The following is a 5648-nucleotide window of genomic DNA, read 5'->3' on the forward strand; positions in this document are numbered from 1 at the left end:
TATATACACAATAGAAGCTTATGTTTGGCAAGGCGCGATTATACAAATATGTGAGTAATTTGCAGGTCGATGCAGCCCATCCCGCACAAACACACGTAAGCGTCTTTATTTATGCATGTTTCTCTGTGTGTGGGTATGTTTCTGTGTATTGAGAATTTGTCATTTTGGTTTTAATGGTATGATGATTCATTAATTGGGTTCCAGCAAAGGAAATATATATCCTCTAGGAATGAGTTGCAGAACTCACTAAAGTGCTACTTCAGTAAAAGTCTTTTAAGTGCATTTCCTTTTAGAAAAATACTGTATCACTTCTTGTGTTTCTCAGTAAATATAAGTAACATCACTGTGAACGTAACTTAAATTCAACTGCTAGTATCAACCAGATGTTTTACAGTTAATAAGGCATCTTCTACGTTGTTACTTCTAGCCTGAAATAGCTGCCTAATTTCTCTCAGATCACACTCTCGTGTCAAAATTGTCTAAGACTACATTGAATATTGTAATACAAAATTCAGAATCCTGAAAACAGAAGGAGAATTCTTTTGACCAAATGCCCACTTGATCAGGATTGGATAACAGCAGGATAACAGCAACAACCTAGTTATCATACAAGAAAACAAAATATTTTGAAATTCTATGACTGGAAGTTCTTTAACTGAGTAGAAATATTTCTTTTTCTTTTAATTTGGGTAATCGCTGTTTCCCTAAAGAGCAGGAATCTAATCAATGATCTTTGGGTTCCAAAGTTATGTAGTGTTTCTATTTAACGGGGACCACCCTTCTGAGTATGTGGGCTGTTCCCTAGTGTTCATGGTTGTTGACGATAACAAAACAATTTTTTAGTGAATTTGTTCAGTTCCTTTTCACAAGCCATAAAACTTTTGTATTCTGATAATTTTCGGTACTTTTGTGGTTATTATTATTATTATTATTATTATTATTATTATTATTATTATTATTATTATTATTATTCAGTAGTTTTATTTTTATAACGTGCTTTCATTTCACTACCGAGCGCAGCTCTGTGTGCCTTGGGTATGTGCTGTGGTTTGCTGTATGCTCTTATGGTTACTGTATTGAAAGTGTTTTGCGTAGGATGTGTGCAGTGCCTAGTAGTGCAATTTTCTGTATGTTATATATATTCCAGATGTTTCTTACGTTTGAGTGGTATTGAACCCAATACTCTGATTACAATAGGGACAACATTTATGCTTAACTCTCGTAGCTGTCGCATTTTGGTGACCTCAATTCTCAGATTTCCATATTTATTAATCTTTTTTCTTTCTTTCATGATATGTTGATCTTCTGGCACTGTCACGTCGATTATAGGCATTCTTGTTTGTCCCTCCTAAATGTTATTATATCCGGCCTTCAGTTCTCTAACACATTGTCTGTCTGAAAGTCAAAGTCCCAGAGGATTTTTGCCTTCCCCTTTTCGCCCATTACCTTTTCCGGTGTATGTTGGTACCAAGCACCCGTTACCTCGTATTCATACTTCCGGCATAGTAGCCAGTGAAGGTTTTGGGCTACCTTGAGTCTGTGCTTGTACACTCTCTGCGCAAGACTTTCACAAACACTAACAATGTGAGTCACGCTTTCGACCCTCTTCTCACACATTCTGCAAGGGTTCGTTACAATTGTGTGGTATATATCCCTTTTCACTGAGTTGGTATTCAATGTCTGATCCTGGGCAGTGATGATTAGGCTTTCAGTCTTCTTTTAAAGTCACCCTTGCTGAGCCACCTCCATGATGCTTCCTGATCTTTTAAATTGTTAGTTTCACGGTGGATCTGACCCTGTAATTCCATGCAGAGTAGAGTTTCTTCTCTCTCGTTGGCTATTCGTAATCGGAATTGATTAGCACTCTCAAGTCCATTTTTGTTTAAATCCTTCTGCTTTAGCAGCACACTGTAGCAGGTCTTGTTTGGTGTTTACCAAATATTCTGCTTACAGTTAGAAGGTATCTTGGCCATGATTACAATATATCACCAATGTCGAATAGAAACCATAGACTCTTTCTTTCCACATATATTTAACATAAAAATGTGGACATATGAAACGATAATTGCTTGATTATTAGTGTCTCAAAGTACGCCCTTTATAACAAGGCACACTTTTTGAAGAAGGGCTTCTCTTGAGTTTTTTGTTTTTGTTTTTATCTGTCCAAAAGCTATAAGCTTCCCAAATTAAATGAAGTGACGTAGGTTCAACCGGAAATTAAGACCGATTGAAGGCCATGATATGGTACTAACGTTAAAATATTAATAAGTTTAAGGTATGTTATATCTTTGATTTATTAACTCATCACAGTGTCATACGTTTTGAGAGAATGTGTAATTGATTAAATCGATGTCAGTACCAAGTTTAATTACTATAGAAAGTTGAATGTTAACGTCTACTCAGAGAAGGTTAGATCTAAATGAATTTGAGTGGCACATCTAAATACTGCCAAATGGTAACATCATACATTTGTAATACATTTGCATATATTGACTTGAAAAATTTCTAGGGAGGGGATATGTCAATTACATCGACTCCAGTGCTCACCTGGTACTGATTTTATTGATCCTGAAAGGTTGAAAGTCGGCCAGGTCAATATTGCTCCTTGTGGTATGACGTCAGTGACTGGGGAGGCTGACCGGAAGGGCGAGTTGACCGGAAGAGGAAAAAGGGCAGAGGGAGCCTCGATCGGGATTCGTGCCCTTTTCGAACGGGGTCGTGGTCAGGACAAGACGTGCCAAGCGACGGTCTAGGTTTGGGAGAAGCAGCTGCTATTCCTGGTGTTCTTTGGGTCGGGGCGAGCTTCAAAGATTGGATACCGCAAGACAGTCTCGCAGTCGACGAAAGGAAAACTGAGGTAAGGCGATTACATCTACTCGCACGCATACACCACACCACACTCCTTTCATCATTTCGGATGCAGTACCAATCAAAATATTGAAGTCGAGCTTTCCCTCTTTCCCAATCCCTCTTTCTTTCTTTCTTTCTGTCTTTCTTTCTTTCTTTCCGAATCGGTTGTGTCGTGCTATGAGAATGGCCGTATGAGACAAGTTTCAATGTCCCATTCTCTCGAAACGGAGAAGGATTGAGATAGGAGCTATCAGCTTCGCCTTATAGAAAAAGTGATATGTCATTGGAAGACGGACCGATGTGCAGCACACCGCGGATCGGATATTAAGAAATAAAGGTTGTTTTTAGTGGTTGAGGTAATCGGCTCACGATCGTAATGTTGAGTTCGATTCCCGGTGGCGTGCTGTGTCCTTGAGCAAGTCACTTTATTTCACGTTGCTCCAGTCCACTCAGCCGGCAAAAATGAGTTGTACCTGTAATCCAAAGGGCGGGTCTTGTCACATTCTGTGTCACGCTGAATCTCCCTGAGAACTATATTAAGGGTACACATATCTGTGGATTGCTCAGCCATTTGCACGTTAATTTCACGAGCAGGCTGTTTTATTGATCGGATCGACTGGAATCCTCGTTGTCGTAACCGACGGAGTATCACACAACAGTTCTAGAGATACTTTGAGCTTACAACAAATGTGAAGACTTTACTTGCAAGGTGCTTTAGACAACCTGTTGTTCATCATTGTAAAAGCATCTATACAAATAAATTACTCAGAGGTTCCAGATCAGTATGATTTATCTGATTATTATAATCTCAAAACTATTTTAGAGCAGGTATGAAAGACACGTGAATTTCTTCTTCAGAATGAAGAGCCAGAAATTTACTGCAACAGATTCAATCGACTTTTGTGACTTTATGCCGATATTATAAAGTGAATAATTCTGAAATCCCATCCGCAAAATAATGGTTTCTGTCATAGACAGGAGGCGACTAATCTTGTGGATGAAGAATATAAAACCCAGAAATTGACTAGCACTATATTTTTTCCACTTGGAAGGCAAAAGCAAATCTGATATTGGCGGAATCTGAAGTAACTATATGTAACAAAGGAATTTGTGCAGTGCTGTGCCGTTTCTGCCTGCCAAGTTCTCTCTTCCCACGATAAGTAGTAATTACGTGCGTATAAATATATTTAATGCGCAAAACATTCACGAAAAAAAAAACAAAAAAAAAAACAACAAAAAAAACAAGAGTTGAATAAGTATCATGTTTTTTTCGGTATCCTGTTCAAGTCCATGCTGGAAAACTGCCTTTACGTGTTGAAAAATAAATGATGTCAGTTAACAACCCTACTGTATAATCCACAATGAAATATTATCCTCTTCTAAATTTGATAACATATTTGTGAAATGATTCTCACTCTATTGTTAAGAGGCAATTCACTGCAAAATCAGTGTATCAAAAGAGAAATAAGCAGAATGTTTTTACAGTAATGTAATATAAGTTGGCTTTTGCATGTCAACAACGTTCTCCCTGGTTTGATTATCATGGGCATTTTATTATTGTGGGATGTTAACTGGGCTGTGTGTTATGCGTACAGGATGAACAGATGCAAATATAATATATTTTAATTATAATATTTATTGAACCAGAGGACAATCGAATATAAACTAAAGACTGTTGGTAGATAATGTAGGAGGTTAGAATCGGGTATAGTAATGGCTAAGATTCGTGCTGTTGGAGAGTGTTGGTTTGTGATCATAAAGAATTCCTTTCATTTCTAGCTGGAAATCAGCACAGGAAAGTAGGCGCTGCAAAGACTAAGTGCTTCATTAAGACTTGTATATTCTGCCATGTGCTTTCCTGTTGAGAATGCAGATGTGACTCCAATGAAATTTAAACCACCTCTGACTTCTTGTATCTCTACTTAAATAACTAGAAAAAACCGTGAGTACTTCAAAGACATTGTGGGTCGTGTTCAGGGTATAGCATGATATTACTGCAAATCGATTGGTTGATGATCAAGACAGGTTGTATTACATGAGCGTGATCAACGCGTGGTATCGAACTGTTAACTGGGGATTTTAGGTCCAATCTAGATCTTACTATACGTATTACAAGCTATCTGCATAAGAAATACGTATACTATAATACTTTTATACAGTCATACAAAGAAATTATCTTTTACTACCGCTTCCTTTTTCTTTCTTTCTTTTGCACTGTCGATTCTGCTTTCTCTTCCCCCAGTATGTAGAAAAATTGCTATTTCGAACGAGATAGCATAAAAAGTTAATCGATGATTAAAACGTCATGTCAATTTATGGATTTGTTTTTCGTAATGAGATAAAAAAACCAAAGCTGTGTAGATTTGAGAACATTTGTAAATAGGTCTTACAGCTGTTTCCAGGATATTTATTATATCCCTTCATCGGAGACGGTGTGAGAGGATGGTTAAGCAATAGTTAATTTAGATAAGATAGGAAATAGAGGGTGAATTGGCGGAACGAAAATAGATGTGAGATATACAGGGATATTGTATTTGTAAATCCGTTGTATAGGCAGAATGGTATACATATAAGATTCCAATACCTTGTGAGTAAAATCCAATAGTCTTTAAAATTGGTCATTGTATTTGTAAATCCATTAATATTCCAATACCCTATTAGTAAAATCCAACAGTCTTTAAAATTGGTCATTCCAAATACAAAGTTTATGCACAGTGTTATTGAATCAAGGGCTCAATTAAAAGTGACCTAAAAGTAGGGAATGTATTAGTAAGGTCAAATTAAAAACAAGAAGAGAG

This window comes from Octopus bimaculoides, chromosome 5 (genome assembly GCF_001194135.2).
Source record: "Octopus bimaculoides isolate UCB-OBI-ISO-001 chromosome 5, ASM119413v2, whole genome shotgun sequence".
Lineage (NCBI taxonomy): Eukaryota > Metazoa > Mollusca > Cephalopoda > Octopoda > Octopodidae > Octopus > Octopus bimaculoides.